This window comes from Dendrobium catenatum, unplaced genomic scaffold, assembly GCF_001605985.2.
Source record: "Dendrobium catenatum unplaced genomic scaffold, ASM160598v2 original_scaffold_268049, whole genome shotgun sequence".
Classification (NCBI taxonomy): Eukaryota; Viridiplantae; Streptophyta; class Magnoliopsida; order Asparagales; family Orchidaceae; genus Dendrobium; species Dendrobium catenatum.
Window position 1 is genome coordinate 14642 of NW_021586447.1, and position 19975 is coordinate 34616.

Genomic DNA, 19975 nt, shown 5'->3' on the forward strand with positions numbered 1-19975 from the left:
AAAAATTTGTTTTTAAACTCCCGCCGGACCCGCCCGCCCTTTCTCTCTCCTCGGCTTCAACAAACTCAAAAAAAAAAAAAATTGTGGACTTTTAGTCCCACACCGGCTTGAAGGAAATAATTTTGCTATAAAAAAACAAAGACATCTAAAAGCCAATTGCTGAATTGCGGGCAGCTGGCGGGTTATCCTTGGCAGGACGGTAGACTTGCTGCTCGGTTTGATTTTAATTAAAAATTTTTTTTGTGAATTATGGTTGGCTTGTTATAAATGAGCCGCTCGATAAGAGGCTCGCCAAGCATGAAATTAAACAAGCTCAAATTTGAACACGATCTGAGCTCGAACATAGTCATTTTAAACGAGCACGTGCTCGAACACCTGTCTAAGAAGCTTGACGAGCTTCCAGCCGAGCTTGATCACGGTTTTGACAAACGAGCTTGAACTCGAACATGCCGAAGCTCGGCTCGGATCGGTTCGTTTGCAGCCCAAAATTTAGACTTATGTGGTCGCCTAGAGGACTTGATGAGTTTCAGACAAATAGAGATGCCATTGAACTTGAATGAGCTTCAGACAAATGGAGGTGCCATTGAACTTGAAGAAGTAAGTGTCGACCTGTGTATGATGTATAAATTCATGCAGGACGTCCTATGAGTCATGGGCATGACATCTCAGTTGATGTTTTATTTATAATTAGTTGAGTAGATATGAATTAAATGATAATAATTATAGAGAAGGATGGTTAGTTCACCCAGGCTAAATGAAAAGAGTTAGATGTTGCTCAGGTGTCAAATTGACTCTGGTTACTTGTTTAGAGAAAATTCATATTACTTGCTTCTGGGTTAATTCTTCTGTGGCATAAAGTTAAATGGACTCTTTTCAAGCAACAAGTATTAGAGCCAATTACAATAACCAAGAAGTTTAAGATCAAGAAATTTGAGGGCTCAAAGAGTTTTGGGCTTTAAAAAATCAAGATATGTCGTTTTTCAGTCCAACATAGACTTGTAAAGGCCCTGAAGTGATGAATGAAGAAGACAATAAAGAGATGGTTATAAGGCCCTCTCAGCAATTCAATTGTGTTTGACAAAAATGGTCTTATAAAAAACAACCGTGAAAGATGTGGGTCCAATTTGGAGACTTTGTACATGACCAGAAGCGGCTCCAACAAAGGAGAGACTACTTTCTTTGCATGCAACGGCTATTAAATCCTTTATGAATAAATTTTATTTCATCATTTGAGATTCGAGAAATCTTTATGTGATTGTTGATACCAAATATTAAGCTTTGTTTGTATTATACTCTTTGCCTCCTTATAAGTACTTTTTAGACCAACCCCATTCTACATGGATGTCATACAAAAAGCTTAGTAGTTGTTAAGAATTCAATTATTTTAAGCAAGATTGTTGGTAAGCTCGACTGAAATGATAAACCAACTGAAGGTGAGCATGATTACCTTCTAATCATGACCAAAACAAGCTCATAACAAGTTGAAATATAGTCCTTGCTTTTATTATAAGAAGACAAAGATGAATTGTCATGCTTTTTTAAGCAGGAGCCATGTGCAAAGGATAACATCAAGAGAAATTAGTATTTGCAAGTGTTATTGCCGATTAGTTAGGATTAATACTAGTGATGCCCTTTCGGTGACTGATGAATAGGTGCAAAAAATAGTGGATTATGGACTTAGAATTTCTTCTATTTTGGAGATGCTTTCCATGTATTAGCCAAAGTTATGGATGCTTGACACCGAGAAGAAAATACTAAAAAAATAGAAAAAAAGAAGAAAATATTAAAGACTAGTAATCAAAGAAATTAGAAACAAAGAGATCCTAACTTCCTAAAATTTTGTTCAAATACAACAAGAATTCCTTACAACCAAATGTCTAAGTCTTTAACCCAACTAATGAACCCAAATTGGAAAAATAGGAGACTGAAGTAAACATAACAAGAAATAGAATAAACAGAAATAGCAATATTCAAATGGCTAGCTGCATTATCATTAGGACTTTTCCTAAGGCATGTGCTGGACAACAGTGATTGGCCCTTCCACAAAAGAAGATATGGCAACTTTTCCACAGCTGAGGGCTGTTTGGGTTCCTACAGAAACGTGTGCTGGGACCTCACGTTTTTTTTTTTTTTTTTTTGAAAATTGACTTCTGGCCTTGAAGAAATCCCTACCTGCAGGAATTGACAAGAAAATTGAAGTAGATAGCTGTTTCTGATAATGAAAGATAGCTGCAATGGAATATAAAGACTACAGAGAACCTGTTTAAAGCTTCTTGCCGCTGGTTTAATCATTTCTTAAACGAGATTTGGTTGTCTGATAGCTGAAGGTGCTTTTCTTGTAGGCGGCAAGACAAGACGGAACAATTTTTTCCTGTTCTTGGACCAAATTTTCCATGGTGGATGCAATTTGGCGATTACAAGATCACGCCTAGGCTGCGAGGCTTGCTTGTGATCTTCCTGCTGTTGCCAGTGAGTCCGCAAATGCAGAAATAGGGGCTAGACAACACCCTATGGTGTGCTGGAATGAATTGGCACGGTAAAGACCCGCTGTTGTTGCTCTGAAACAAATTGAAAGATCATGAAGAAGCTTCGATTGTGATGTTGGCAGAATCCCAGGTCCTAATATACTTCCTTCCTCTCCTCTCAAGATTTAGGGGGAAATCTACCCCAATGAATGGGATCTGTTAGACCGGCTCACACTGAAGGCCATGACCACCATACCGGTTCTGACTCTACCATATTTCAGTCAGGTTTTTGTAGTGGAGATAGACGCATTAGTGTATGGATTGAATGCAATACTCATGCAGAGGCACCGACCAATTGCTTACAGTTAGGCGTTGACAACCCGAGCTAGGCTGAAGTCAGTCTACGAGGAGTTGATGGCCATTGTGTTAGCCATCAAGAAGTGGTGACCTTATTTGTTGGGTCCACATTTCCTTGTCAGGACGAACCAGCGGAGCCTGAAGTACTTGCTGGAGCAGAGGATGGTGACAGAGGAGCACCAGAGGTGGCTGTCAAAGTTATTGGGATATGACTTTGAAATTCAGTATAGGCCTGGGATAGAGAACAAGACGGCGAATGCCTTGTCCAGATGTATGGGGGAGCTCCAGGAAATGATAGTGTCGATATCATTGATGTTGGATTGGGAAGTTATTAACGAGGAAAGTGCACGAGATGAGGAGCTGGGGAGAATTTGGGCGGATTACTGAAGGATAAGAATAGCCATCCTAGCTATTCTCTAGAAGGGGAGAGACTATTGTACCAGGGGAGATTTGTGATGCCTAGGACATCTGTCCATATTCCACATCTAATGGAGTTCCATGGGGGTGCGGTTTGTGGGTCACTTGGGGGTGCAGAGTTGTATTGGAAATGGATGCACAAAGATGTAGAGTTGGTAGCCAGTTGTGTAGGCAGTTGTGAGATATGTCAGAGGAATAAGTATTTGGCCATGGCTCCAGGGGGATTACTTAACCCCTGTCTTTGTCTGATCGGGTGTTGGAGGAGGTCTCCATGAATTTTATAGACGGGCTACCCGATCTTAGGGATTTACAGTGATTCTAGTGGTAGTGGAGAGACTGAACAAGTATGCTCACTTTATACATAAGAAGCAATCATATTTAAAAAAATAACAGCTGTAAGAAAAAGGATGAGAAATGCCACCTGAAATAAGCATAAGATTGTCCTTTTTTATTACATGTAATTTTCTAAAATAAAAAAAAGCAAAATTGGGGTTATCTTTATGATGGGTCTAAAACCAGTCTTGTTCAACTCCTTTATAGCTTGAATTGACTCCTTGTGATTCGCTTGTGAGAAATTGGAACTTCTTGGGCTAATTTGGCTGAATAATCAACCGATACTGACAAAACTGTACCAACCCTGTCATTTTTTATCCTTTGCTCACCTTTTTACTTTTCAGCAAAACGATTGAAAGTTTTTAGTTTCTTGACTCGTAATTGTAGCATTTGTTTGTATTGTTTTACTTGTTATTAAGTTATTATTTTTTTTGTTTTAAGTGGAAAAAAATCATTGCTTTATAGTAAAAATAACGTGTTTGCTAATCTGCTGAATGCTCTCTGCATGTAATCTTACGTACTAACATCATGACGTTTACTCTCCTTTCAATTTTTATTTCTTAACTTGATAAGCACATGATTATCTTGCAGACAACAAAAAACTGCTGTTATTTCGCTTATTTAATTTTTTGAATTGCTATAAAAGTGAACTCAGAACTTAATAAATTCAAAAGTTTCTATTGTTGGTTACTGATTTACCATAATAAACATCGATTGAATTCGTTTTGCAAACTATATATGTCTATCCCTCCACTGTTCTTCATTTTCTTCTTAGCTTGTCCCTAAACATTTTTAGTGGTCTGTAAATGTTCTTGGTTCCTTGATTTCAGATGCACATCTACTTCCCGTGGAACTGCCAGAAATTGCCCCCTTGACTGGAAGGTGAAATCATTCTTCGTAATGTAGAATCCATTTTCTTATGTTCCTTCCATTGCCTTGAGATTTTAAAAAGCAAAAAAGAATGTGTGAGAAGTTTGGAACTGTTATCAACTTGCAGTTACAATAATGCAAAGGACTTTCTGACTATTTGAAATCATTATCACTGATTTTTCTGGATATCCGGCCATTGATTCTGTGCTTTGATAATGTCTGAATCTGATTGGAAGCTCATTTTTTATACTCATTTAGTTTGGTCATGGGCTATTTCTCTTTTGTTCGGGGGACAGTTTGAGGTCACTTTGGGGTGATACTGCCTTTTAAACAGTTGCTCTTGCGTCTAAAAACTCAAACTGATACCCGACCTCTTCAAAGATATTTAAGTCCCACTAGGACACTTTTAAGAGTAGAACCCAGAGTACTTGAATGGAGTGATGGAGGCCAGAAGTTTCATCCACCAGCAGTACTAAAGCTATACAAAAATAGGATAGAATCATATGTAAATTAAAAATTATTAAATGTTATAACAGGTTCATCCGGCCGGTTCAATTGAACGGGCCGGCACACCCTTTTTTATCCCGCGAACGGTGCGGTTCCCAAAACAGAAGGATTTCGAACAGAGGGAGCAGGTGGACGTCTGGGGTGGAACCAAACCCTTGCTTAGGAGGTTTCCGAAGACTTCGATTCATCATTTTTAGCAATCCATCATGTTTGGGGATAAGAATTAATGACTCCTTGTCATTCTTACTGTTAAAGAAGTGATAGATTTGGAAAAAATTTAACGAACGAGAGAAACGACCCAGGGAAAGAGGGAAGAAGGTTTGTTGGTTATTTATTTATTTATAAATTGTGTCATTTTACTTCATCTAAAGTAAAGAATAATTTCATAAAGGGGGAGAAAATGATTTGGAAGCACGGGGAAGAGATTTTTAGAGGGAAAGAGGAAGGTTTTAGGATTTGGAGAAAATCCCCTCGTTGTAAGTAAAATTTATTTTATATAAATTTTCTTAGATTTCTTATTAAAACATATTTGTTTTATGCAAATTATATTGTTTAATTTTATGAATTTTAGAAGAAAAATAAACCAAGATGTAGGATTCAACAAGAAAGGAAGTTGAGGCTGAGGTTTGTGATAAGGATCGATTTGAAAGATTGAAGTGGATAATTATAGTGGTGAAATTTTAATATTATTTATTTTCTTTCGAACATGTCATAGTATTTTATATCATAGTTTTGCTTCAAAAGTTTTACTCTTTTTTGGAAACTATCATGTGTGAAACATTGTAAGTTTAAATGAATAAATGAACATAGATATTATTACAACAAAAAATGAATGAATGAAATGATGTTGACCTCCATATAATACAACAACAACAACAACATCAAGCCTTTATCCCACTACGTGGGGTCGGCTACATGAATCCTTTTTCTCCATTGTGTCTTATTAAAGGGCAAATTCTCATTTAAATCTAATAAAGAAAGGTCATTCCTAATATTTTCTAACCAAGTCTTTTTAGGTCTGCCTCTACCTTTCTTAACATAAGTCAAATCTAATACCTCTACTCTCCTAACCGGGTCATTAGAAGGCCGCCGTTTTATGTGACCAAACCATCTAAGGCGACTCTCTCTAATCTTATCTTCTACTGGAGCTACTCCAACCTTTTCACGTATATGCTCATTTCGTATCCTATCTCTAAGGGTAAAGCCACTCATCCACCTAAGCATCCTCATCTCTGCCACACTTAACTTAGTATTATGCTTCTCTTTTAATGGCCAACATTCAGCACCATAAAGCATTGCAGGCCTCACTACCATCTTATAGAATTTTCCCTTAAGTTTGAGGGGTACTTTTCTATCACACAACAAGCCCGATGCATTCCTCCACTTCAACCATCAAACTTGAATTCTGCTGAAAATATCCCCATCTGTTGACCTCCATATAATACCCAAAGAAAAAATGAAACGAAATGTATACCTGCTGTAATCCGTCGGGTCCACGGATAATGCCGTAAATCCCGTTAAAACCACTATAGACGCGGCGTCGTTCGCGTCTGTTCCCGTAAATCCTGCGATCCGTAGCTCTACTCGTGTCGTTAAATCCCGACCAAAATGAAGCTCTCGGTGGCTCCCTCTACACACACGAACTCCAGCTCTCTCATCCAAAACCTCCTCTCCTCCGATTCTTTCTCCCGTCGCTGCTGCCCTTCTCCGATCCCACAAACCGCAAGCAACGAGCAGACCTCTTCTCTTTCTCGAAGCCAAACTCCACATTCGACAACTCCATCCCGCCGAACATCAAGCGCAAACCTCCGATCCTAGCCCTCAACCCGTCAAGCCTTTACCTGTGTCAGCTTCTCATCCGATCTAGAGAGACCGACCTACCTCCTTTGCTGGTCGACTCCGCCTCTTCGACGACTTCCCTCCTAGTCTGATCGAAGGCAACAACGGGAGCTCTTGCCGTGAAGGTTACTTCTCCCTTTCACGGATCTTTAGCCTAATCCTGTAAATCCGTCGCACTACAGGATTTGTAAATCCGGGATTTCTGGTAAATGAGGGAAACAAAGGATTATGCTAAATCCTCTCAAATCAATTATTATAATTATAATTAATCTTTTAATTATAATTAATTATAATTTATTAATTAATTATAATAATAATAAAATGTGTAAATACTTCCTCGCCTTGATCTGCATGCCAACATCTACAACCTCGCAAAGGTACGAATTTTCTAAACTCAGATTCTCGCTTCCGTTGTATACGGCGGACCGAAAAACCGCTCATACACACCTTTATTGCGCGTGGTGGGATGGGACCCTGGTCCGACGCCTACGACGAGGAGGGCAATCACCTAAACTCTACTTCGGCGTTCGTGGCGTACTGGAAAACCGCCTATACACGCCTTTATTGTGTGTGGTGGGATGAGACCCCGGTGCGGCACCTACGGCGAGGCGGAGTCATTCATAAGTACCCCCGAGCGGGGGGAAAGCAAATTGTGTCTTTAAACAGGTATTGAAGACTCCATGCACGCCTTTATTGCGCGTGGTGAGAGGAAAGATCACGGCCGTGGTGTCACCTACCATACACTCCTTTATTGCGCGTGGTGGGAAATGCCCAGTTTTTCGTAGTTTTCCCCTAAACGGGGAAGACATCGGGAGGCTGCCGAAATTTCGGGTGAACGTGAGATTGGACTTGGACTTGTATTTGAACATAACTTAAATGACTAATCAAAGAATATGAACTAATTTGAACTTGGATTTAAACTGATGGCAAAATAAAAATGAACTACATAAAACTTGCAATTTGAACAGTAGGGGACTCGAAAGGATGGAAGAGGCTCATTAAGAGCTTGAACTACACTTGAACTCAAGCATGAACAAAGGACTTAACATTAACTTGAACTTGGACTTAAATTCAAAAGAACAAATACATGGAACTTTAAACTTGAGCTTGAGTTCAAAAAGATTATTTGACCCTTGAACTTGCAAGCATTTGATTCAAATTCGAGCGAACTCAATGTGACTACATGGAATTTAGAACTTGAGCTTGATGTAGGAAGCATGAAAGCCTTGAATTTCTACTCAAACTCATTCTAGAAATCAAAATTGAGCCTACTTTGAACCTGCTTATGAGTTGAGTAGCATGGAACTTATTACACACAAAGGATAATAAATTGAAGAAGATAACTTGAGCATTGAATGAGCAACAACAATCCAAATACTATCATTGGTTGATAAGGATGTGTAATCTAAATTATAAATATATACACAAGAATACTTTAATGAATATTATAACTCATATGTGAAATATTTCACTCACAAGTGATAATGATGGATAACATGAAGCTGCCCATAAGTAATGAAAGATTTCATGATGCTTAGAATATGATGGCAGTTCAATATACAAGATCCACACAAGTTGTGTAGAAGCACCTTTGACCGACATCCATTGTCTTGCAAACATGTGTAGCAGTCCCTACAAGTACTTAAGGAGATGCAAGAAGATATAGTCAACATTGCGATGTCCCTACGATCAATATTAACTAACTGGTAAGGAAAATGACATTCCCTTACAAACAACTATGGGGTATATGTGAGCATGCATGAGCGATGATGATATACATCCAAATGAATATCATACAGTCCATATAAGGACGAGGATGATTGATGCATATGCTAATCATACAAACAAATGTATTTCCTTCTTATTGCTTTCAAAGGCAACATATAACTTGTCTTCAAATATGAATTTGCAAGATAATATGCCAAATTCTTCCGAGCAACGACAGAGATTCACAAATAGCGAAATAACCTATGAAGCTGTGAATGGTAAATGCTATGCCAATATCAAGTAATGATGGTAGGGAAGTCACAAATGAATGATGCAGTTACTTATGTATGTTGAAAGTCAACATACAACGAGCAGTATGCAGTGAATGTCGAATCCTCCCTACGACCAACTATGTGCATACATACAACTGAATACACCGATCTTTTGCAAGCAAAGACGAATAATACAAAATGAATGCAAGTGCCTTCGAGCAGCGGAAGAAGTTCTACCATACACATAACATGTCATCTACAAGAAGGGTACAAGGAGCCTACAACAAACACTTAGATATTTATACAAGTTTGTAATAAGGCAGCAACAAATACACTTATCCTCTACCAACAAAAGCAGAGGATGCATAACAAATGCCAAATAATTACAATGAATGCAAATATCAACGAACATAAAGCAGGAGATTCGTTAGTGCACTACAATCCACCTGCAGAAAGCAACGAGTAGTGCACGACAGTCTACCTGTACAAAGAAGCGAACAAGTCTATTCAAAAGCTGCTACGTCACACCACCGGATCCGCAACATTCATACAAACGGACAGAATGTGTCTACAAATACTTTCAAAATATCTCTGCATGTGCACCGTAGCTTGTTTACACATAGGTACACAAAGGGGTATGTCAAATCAATGAAATTCCCAAATACCCGCATAGGCCCCGACGAGCGTGTTATTGGTACATACGTGACGTCTAGGGATGTTGCGCGGGTTATTAAATTTGAATCCGATTCTTCTAAGCAGGTATAAAGAAGTAGACATGGTATAATTATAAAATGCCCCCAAACACCCGTATGGGCCCCGACGAGCGTGTTATAAGTATACACGTGACGTCTAGGGATGCTGCGCGGGTCAATAAGTGAATTCAAGTTCGAACCCGATCCTCATATGCGGATCAATAGGAGTCGACAGGGTTCGAACCTTCAAACAAATACATGGTTGTGGCAAACGGTGTATTTGTTTTAGTATATTCATATTAGGCCTTCAAGGCTTATGATCAAGAGAATTCACTCACAAGGGCATAAAGCCTACGAAACCCGATCTCCTATCGACAAGTTGATAGGGTCGACAAGGTTCAAGCTTTAAATGAAAATAATCTCGAACACCCTGATGATGGCCGTGTTGAATGCAAATCTCAACCGGAGGGGTTAATTCCAAGTATTCAAAATTCTTTTCAAATGCCACCCAAATACTACAATATCAAAAATTCCAAAATCCAAAAAAATATTTAAAATTGAAATTCAACCATCCAATCATTTAAAGCAAAATCCATCCACCATCCGCAATAGTTTGCCGAGGTGGATAAATTTAAATCAAAATTTACTTCAGCTCACATAGAGCTAAATGCCTAGTAGAAAATATCACTAGGATCTATTCTCAAACAATCTCCTACTAGTAAGAACGTGGTACGTGTCCTCTATCCGGTGGTTTTGCCGCCAAATAGCACCGCAGGATAAACAGTTATGACCCGGGGCCCTCTGAACCGAGTGGTTTTGTCGCCAAATGGCACCACGAAATATCGGTTATGATCAGAGCCAATACGTTCCTTAGTGGCATCAAATTCTTGAGATATGAATCAATAGGATATGATCGATAGGGCACAAAGCCCTCTGTTAGCTAAGGTGGATTTAAATTTGTCCCCTTAGACAAAAATTCACCCCAGGTCTACAAGGTACCCTTGGACGAAGCAACCCATGGCTGCCGATAAGGATCCTTCTGTTAGGTTGGGTCGACTACCTCCTCTGACTAAGTAGACCATGGATCATGATGGCCCGGGATGACGGAACCATGAGATCTTGATCGGGTCCATTATCCATTCCCCCACCATCCGCTTTAAATGAAAGATGGTGAAATTTTTATTTTAAATATCAAATTTCCAAATCCAAACCTTTTAAATTCCTACGCCCATTGCTGCTACTATACACCAGATAATACGTATCTCTACGTATCTGATTGACGACTAGCCTTAATCGAAAGTTCTCTCTCGTTATCGGGAGGGGTAATTAACTATAGGGGCTTGTGCCTATAGGAAACCAGAACTCAGATCATAAAGTCCTCGCAAAATGAGGGCGAAATCTCTGGGTAGTGTCTTATCTACAAACCCATATGCCTTCCCAAAATTTACCCCGGAACTTATTCCATTAAAACTCCCTCGCCAAAAGAAAAAAAATAATCAGTGCGGGCGGAGGCCAGGGCCGAATTTTCGGAGCCCACAGATTTCTGGCGACTCCACTGGGGATTGGTTTATCTTTTCATTTTTGGCTAGTCGTCTCAGTGTTCATACTCAAAATTTTGAGTCTTCCAAAATGATCATCTAATGGATCAAAGTCCTGAATATTCTAAAATGATCATTCAACAAATTCATATGACATTCAGCAGAGTTTTTTAAAAAACAAATTATTTTGCTTATGCTAATAATTTTTATTTTTGTGTTATGTGCAAGTCTCTGCATTTTGAAAGTGTGGGGTGATGTATCAGATTCTGATTACTAACCCTTGTCTTTCATTTATGCAGATGGATATACAGAACACCTCGATGACTGTCCAACTGGGAAGAGGAGCCAGGGTTCAGCTTGCGAATGCTATTATTGAAACTGAAAATACTGGGGCTACCATCCTGTTTGGTAAGGTTGATTTCCCTACTGTTGTTGCAAGAGCTTCCGGAGCTCCTACTCATCGCACGCATCTGCCGGCGCAGTGGCCCGCTACTGAAGCTCCTATTAGTCATGCGCATCTATCAGTGCTACAACCTACTGCTGAAAATCCTCGTGGGAGGGTTTCTGTATTCGAGAGGCTGTCACAGTCTGAAATCCTAGCCACCAAGAGGATTGTGGCTGATGGAATAATCTCTGTGGTGACTACAAACACCACACCCTTGTCAACCAGGTTATCTGCACCTGGGAAATATAATGCTGAAGCCTCCTCATAGAGGAAGGCTTACAAGAAGACAAAGGAGAAAAAAGAATGCTGAGCTACGAGCCCAACAACAACTACTGCCAGTGCACCCATCCAACCTACTGGCCCGAGAGCCAGAAGCCAATATTCCGACTGGGAACGGGTTCACAAACCTGAAATGGGTTAAGAGAAATAGCTCTACTGGAGAGCTAAAGAAATCTTTCTTGGATCAACGGCCTGAAGCTCCAATCCCTCCAAGGAAGAAAGAGCTTGAAACTCTATCAGCTTGGGTATACCGAGTCCTGAAGACCGTGAAGGAGAAGGGTCTGAAGGAAAAGAAGTTCCAACGGCCTTTGGTGATTGAGGCCAGGAGAACCCCGCCAAGAGAACGCCTATCTTTTGCGGCGAAAAGAAGAGAAAGAAAGCAAATCCCACGCGGTGAACATCGGGGCGTGACACCTGAACCATATGTTCAGGGATCCGCCGCCGAAAGGTCCCGATGGAAAGGAAAGCAAATTTGGAGGCCAAGGCCTCATGGAGAAGAAAGAAAAGAAAGAAGCACTTATATGAGCGTGACATCCGGTGAGGCTTCCCGGAGATCCGCCCGCATCTACAAAGAACATCAGAAATGGGTCCCAAAGAGGATCCACGATGACACTCGTCTTGTATATATACTTAATGGGTCCCAAAGAGGATCCGCCCGCATCGAGGTATTCAATTTAAGTTCATTAATATATACAATCATGAACATAATCATAAATAATTAAACAATTTTGCATAAACAATATAGAGTGAATAAATTGGAAATTCAAGTTATATAAAATTTAAAAAAGTATTACACATGTCCTGTTGTATTTAAAATACATATTATTAGAATCAATCTTATTTTTTATTTGTGTTTTTGATATTCTTAGTATTTGTAAATCCCATCTAGTTAATTTACAGTGAATAAACCTAAAAATTCACGCACTAGGCTAATTAACCTTAGAAATATAGACTTGCGCTTGTCTTCTTAAATTGAACTTGTATAGGTCTGTTCCAAATGGCAAGTGCTATTGGCTAGTAGTATAGAGGAATCAATCATCATCAGTCTTGTCGCGACCATTTGATTAATCTAAAAAATAACATTTAGAAAATCATTTGAAGACACTACAAAAAAATCTATCATCAGATTACTAATGAGCCAATATAGGTCATCTAGACTCATTGGGTTATGAAAAAGAAAAGGAACTTATCACAATAAATTCTGAAAGTATGCAGCAGTTAGGATATGAATCTAAAGGCATATTTGGTGCATGGAGCTCCTGGTATTGCATGGTTTGGGGCCTTTGAGGGTGGTTGATGTACTTTGCATTACGCTACATTTAAATAAAAGTTATTTTCGTGACTCAATTTTGGGACTTCCAAAATACACTATAGGCAACTTAACTATTGCTCCAAATCCACCGTCGACTTAGGATAATAATATATTTAAATAAAAAAGAGAAAATCTTATGAAGTTCTCCCTCTATGTGTAATTCTCATGACATGGCTCTCCCAAAATGCTTGTATTGATACTATCATAAGTAGTTTTTAATTAACACAATCATATTTCTAAAACTAGTTATTTTATTTGTTAGAAGAGAGAATTTTAAAGGACATCTTTATGGATTTATCATACTAATGCATGTACATTATGCATATATATTAGCAACAAAATAAAATAATTCCGGAAAATATACTATATGAGAATATCCTCAATAATGAGAAAATACTACAACAATAATATCAACAAGTACTCATGATAGTTTATATATAAGAAAAATATTATTCTTAATTTTAAAATAAATTAACTTCTTAGACATGCCTGAAAGTAAATTGAAATCATAAATGAAACTCCAAACATTATTTTCAATGTATTTGGATTTTGCCTGGTTTGAGCGAATTCTAAATACACCACGTGTGAAGTTTTGCCTCCCGCCACCGAACAAAGGCCCTGATTCAAGAGAGGCTTGCCAAATTGGTAATATCATCAGAGAGCAAATTTCACCTCTCTCCTCTCTCTCTCGTGATTTTGCTACTTACCAACTGCAATTTAGAGGGAATTGTCACACCCTGTGCCGACTTGCTTCCCAACAGTTGATGCAACATGCAACAAAGGAGAGACTAAAAATGATTTATCTTATTCAACATTACCTTTCAATAAGTTCCTGTCATTAAAATGCAACAGCACTATGAAAGGATATAATATCTGAAAACATAAATCATAAGCGTAAGCTGTCTATTCTTTCATTTCCAAGATTTTTATCTACAGAGCAACTACAGTAAAACTAAAATATATAACTATTAATAGAATATTGACCTCAATCCAAAACTTCCTTTATAATTCGACGTATAGTTCTATATGGCGAATTGCTTCATTCAATGAGTAGAAAACAATGACATCAAATTTAATGATTTTCGTCTAAGTTGAGATTTTGGGATATTATTTAATTAAGCCAAATTTGTACATTACCTTAGGAAATTTGGGTATTACAGGAATAGCTGGATGTGCATTGTGGCATGGCAGCAGGTCATGCTGTTGTCCCCAAACAAGCCCTTAGTGGTGAATTTTGGGTTTTCTTGAAGTTAAATGTTAAGCAAATTTTCACTTTAAACCTAAATGTTATGGAGGAAGTTGTGTAAAAAGGTAAAGTTATATTCTTCTTATTATTTATTCTCGCATGTTCATTACGTTAGAAATGATTTTCTTTCTTAGAGCTGCAGATTAACATGGCATTTATGTACAGCTGCGGCATTGAAAAAATAGCCTGGGATGCTTCAGGGGAGCGGTTGGCCTTGTCTTTCAGAGTCGGTGAAGAGATGTACAGGGGTCTCATTGCAGTATATGACATCAAGAGGACACCTCTTATTTCACCTTCTTTGGTGTTAGTATATCACATGCTAAAATAATTATGTTAATCTGTTTTCCTTTAATTGCTGACATAAGCCTTTGTTTAGTTTGCATGATCACGCCTACAGTTGTTTGCTAGTGATGATTAATCCAGAACTTCCTTTTATACAGTGGATTCATTAGAGGTCCTGGAGAGTACCCAAAGCCACTAGCATTTTCCTTTCACAGTAAATTCAAACAAGGACCTTTGCTTTCTGTGGTGGGACCCCAATCTATTTGATCTTCAAATTTCTTTATGAACTAGTCCCGATTTTGTTATTTGCCTAAATATATGCACTTGTGAAACATCTTAAGTTCAATAATCCTTTCTTATTACAGTGCTGGAGTAGCGGCTTATGCTGTACATATCCCCTCATTTTTCGCTCACATATACTTCCTTGAATGAAGGTACATTCTTTCCTCTTACTTCCCAAACAGCTAAGTGCATAAATGCAGTTAATTATTATTTTTATTTAGAATTAAGTCATCCCCTCTTGAAAGAGCTCGCGTTTTGAAAACTACAAGGTTCCAAAATAATAGACATATATGTAGCTTCTGGAGTTAAGATGAGGCGGTTAAAATGGAGAAATGCCCAAAAGAGTAATGGGCAAACAAAGGATTGTATAAAAAAAATTTATAGAAATATTGTAAGACTAGTTATACCATATGGATTTGGATGTTGGGTGATGACCAAATTGAGTGTAAAAAAATAGAATGTTAGGTTGAATTGATAAATTTCAGAATGATATATTAAGAAATGATTAAATATGAGGTACAATTGGACTAACACGTATTGGTGATAAGATCATGAGAAATTGACTTGTGTGATTTGGACATGTATAATGGATGGAAGAAGATGCACCACTAAGAAAAGTGATAAAGTTAATTTGAAATAACTTACAAGGAAAGATGATATACCAAAATTATTAAAGTTTGTATAAAAAAAGATTTGCGTATGTGGGATCCAAGAACTTCTGGTTTCTGGGAACTATAAAAGACTTTATGCATAAATTGATATTTAAATGTAATGAATCCCTCTAGTTTAGATTTATCTTTTTTACATCTATCATCAATAAGCAAGTGATTAATTGATAGAAATCTCAACACTAGTTTGTTTGAGGCTTATTCTCCATTTAGATTCAGTGAATTGTGGATGATAACGGTGATTATCCCCATCATCTACAAATAAAGACTTAGAGGATTTATATTTTGGTTTGGGACAATGATGGGGTTGGTGACCCCTTCTATTTTGATATGAATAACCATTCCATTATTAGTGAGGGGTAAGGACTTTAACCATTTATTTATTATAAGCAATAAACACACATATCTAATATCTAAATTATACAAATCACTATAAAATTGTCACAGGTATTGAAGCATTACATGTGTCATTTGGGTGTAAGAATCCCCTGCACTGAATCATAAAAATACGTAAGATTCCTTGCTTGACAATATCTATCACGACATAGCCCGAAGATTCAAATTAATGAGGTGGGAATAGACGGTCAGACAATTGATTAATTTTTTAATTTCTAAAACTATTACCAATAAACTAAAAGAGCCACTAAAAACCTCTAAAAATAATTTTACAATAATGATCGTTCCCTCGTAGCATCGCGCCTATGATACACATTCTCTGGTCTTCTACTCATTTTAAGATTTTGAATAATACTTGAAAATATTTTTCAATAATAAAACATATTAATATTATGTATGTATCATATCTTTATTTATATCTTTATCCTTTCTTGTAAATAATAAAACTATCATAGGAGTCACAGTCTAAAATAGTACCTTTGAAGGTACTCCTTTTCTATTTCCTTTTCATTTTCTATAAACTTTTTCATTTATGTGCACGGGTACATTGCATCCTTATTCAGTACTATAAGGGAGTGTATTTCATCAATTCAACATGCACATACAAGCATATCTATCTAGTCATTTCATTTATAATCTAACTTTATGTAAAACATAGCAGGCTAAATATCATCTAATTTAAAATGATTAATCATTTGATATGTGAAACATAAATAATTTGTAATGCAATTAAAAGAAGCAATAGGATAAATAATTTGTAATAACAATTTGATGTAATTAGAAGCAATGCAATTATTATAATATAGGAACATGAATATTCACCTTGATTTAAGGTATCGTGCCAGTTTACTCTTGATCCTTCGACGTTAATAAATTTAAGGCCTATATAAAGACATTGCCATTAAAATTTAATTAATGAATTGCTTTTAATTTCTTTAACTTGTTATTTTAAATTTCAAATTAAAATCTTAAATCATATTGATTAAAATCACTCTCACTCTCTCTAATTAACTAGTTAATTCACTAATTAAAATTGAATTAAAAAAGTATTTTCTTTATTATCATATTTGATATTTACTTTTACTTTAAAATTAATCATTAAATTTATTATTTACATAATTAAATTTCTTAATTAACATGCTCAATTAAAATCTATATTTTATTTAACTCTCTTAATTTCTCATTTTAAATATCAATTTATCTTATTTTATTATTAATTTTTAATTTAAATTTCTTCTATCTTTATTCAATTACTTAAGTATAATCTTATTTCTATTCCATTTATCCTTAGCTCATAAATTCATTATTCTTCCATTTATCCCTAAATATTTTCTCCTTAAGCATTTTAAAATTCATTTAAAATTATATTGTAATAAATTATTTTTATTAACTTTTGATAAAATATACTCCTATTTATAAATGTTAACCATAAATTTCCAATCCGCTTAACGAACTAACTTTGCTCGTGCTCGCCACTAACATGTTGATAAAAAGTGCTAAAAGTAACTAAGGTAAGAACATGCTTATCATAAATTAAATAATATCATTTAACAATATATATTTCATCACATTGATAGGAATAACTAAGAAGATCCTATTGTGTCGATAGTTAATGCTTTTACTCCTAAGTGCCTAATAACTTAGAACAATAGTTAAAGCCAAACAAATCCATGATAGTTTTAGAAACAAGGGATCATGCATGAAGAATTATTATGAACATCACATCAAGTGCAGTGATTACGTGATAGCTTTATAAAACATCGATACAAGCAAGGAAGCAAGCCCACACTTGTCCCTACCTGAATTAGGGATATGTTAAGTATATAGACTGTTCTATCAAAAAAATCAAACAAAGTAACCAATCACATAATAAAAAAGAACAATCATGTAGTATAGTATACAGTTGAATCTAAATAAGCAATATTTACGTACAACTTCAAACTGAGAGCTTGTGATACAGTACAATTAAAAAAAATGTTATCAAGTAGACTACGGTTTTGTTTGTGATGACTTTCTTACTGCTTTATAAAGCAACGTTTTAGTGTAAAAATTAAAAATTTTATATTAAAAAGCTGCTTTAAGAAGTAGAAAGAAAGTCGTCCCAAACGAAACCTACATCACTAAAAATATGCTCTAGCTGCCTCTTAAAAACTCTTAACATAAAACTTGATTAATCCATGCCACAACATTACAAAGTTTACTAGGAAACCAACTAAACCATTTTAACTATACAGTTAAACTCAATAACAATTACAACTAATAAACAAATAAACACACTTAATTAGGCATACATTGACCATCACATTTTACCAACATAATACCACACTGATAATGAGTCAAAGAAACGTGCACAATTTCTATCACATTTTAGCAACATAATATCACACTGATAATGAGTCAAAGAAGCGTGCACAATTTCTTCAAAATTTAAATTAGCATATGAAAAAAGAATCAAAATGGTCCATTGACTCTTGATGAAGGATCAAAATGATATCCAACTATATTAAAATATAATTTTGATCCTTCATATTCTTAAAAAGGACTCGTTTGGATAAAGTTTATGTAAAGACTATCCTATTTTCATAGCAGAATGTGGGATCAATTATCAACAGAAAAAGAAAAGCACTGAAGGAGGCCAAATTCTTGAAAGAATCAAAGTGTTGAAGCCCATTTATTCTTAAATAGAAATGATGACCTTAACAATTATCTATATAGATAATATATGTGGATTGAACCACCTCTATTAGAGCTTGGCGCACCTCGTGGCAGGACAAGTTGTCTCAAAATCTTCAAATTTAATTGTATGTTTGCCTGTTTACTGCTTCTCGAAGCAGCTTTAAAGCTGCTTTAAGAAGTTGTAAAAAAAAACAGTTCCAAACAAAACCTAAGACTCAAATGCGTTGAAAACTAATTAATCCTTTGCTCAACCAGCTTATTTGATGTTGCAGAGTCTTGCAAGTGGTGCTGAAGCTAGATGAAAGAAGATAACTGGTATATCTGAGTATAGCTCAAAAGCCATGGGACTTGAGCATGTAAAGGCTATTCCGAGAATCTCAGCTTCCAGCTCTGTTTAACTTCATTGTCTGTTCTTGCGATGATTTGGAGAGGAATGTGGTTTTCTTTCTGATCGGATAGTATTTCTATGGACTTCTGTATTTTCCATCTACTTGTTCAAGCAGGTCTCTTGAATTATTGAACTATCTGATGATGGCTTCAGGAGGGAGATAGAGCCAATTGTGTTTGGTAAGTTTAATATATAAAGGTGTAGTTCAATATGTAAGAACACTGGATGCTCGTTCATCTCGTTGTCTAATTTTACATGGATATTTTCAATATAAAAACGTATAGTTTCTTTTACCATGACATAATAAGAAAGAAAGAGGAAAAAAAAAAGCTCTACTTCAAGCATTATGTTTCATAAATTTTATTAAATCTTTTTTACATGTAATGATTTTTATTTCCCAAAAATAAATAAAAAATTATAAATTTTAAAACTTTTTTTTTTTTTCATTTTTTGTTCCAAAGCAACTAAACGAGCATTTAGGCGTCTTTTGGGATTTTATTATTATTATTTTTAAAATAATTTTTTTTTAGAACAAAAAAACTATTTTTGAAATTAATGAAAAAATTGTCTCGAATAAAATCATAGTATGTACAGTTAAATTTAAAAAAAAAAAAGAACGGATAAGATGTATATAAATTTATATCATAAAAATTAAAAAATTAGTATGAGATTAATAATGATGATGAGGCAAACTATTACTATAGAATATTAAGTGGGATAAAGGCTTGATGTTGTTGTTGTTAAAATCAATCATTGCAATCGAGCATAATAATTCTGAGAAGCAAATCTTCTAAGCATAGTATAATCGGCACAGACAAACATCATAAATACAAGAAGTGTGGTTTCTTGGGACAACACGGAAGAATGAGATTTGTTAACTGAGAAAATATCACTTAAAAATCATCTGTGCGCATAAGATGTCAATGTATATTTGTTAACTGAGGCCAAGTTCTTGAAAGAATCAAAGTGGAATATATATAATCTATGTTGAAGCCCGTTTATTC

General features: G+C 36.0%; 1 long non-coding RNA gene across 2 annotated transcripts; it reads left to right on the forward strand.

The window, feature by feature from the left end:
* The first annotated feature begins 3561 nt into the window (after positions 1–3561).
* Positions 3562–19264, forward strand: LOC110104817. Of its 2 annotated transcripts, XR_003699927.1 has the most exons (7): positions 3569–3583; positions 4403–4454; positions 14194–14344; positions 14445–14582; positions 14720–14807; positions 14927–14995; positions 18856–19264. It is a non-coding gene; the product is annotated as an uncharacterized LOC110104817 (long non-coding RNA). The 2 variants fall into 2 exon arrangements; XR_002304077.2 differs by lacking the exon at positions 14194–14344 and having other exon boundaries at positions 3562–3583.
* The last annotated feature ends 711 nt before the right edge of the window (positions 19265–19975 follow it).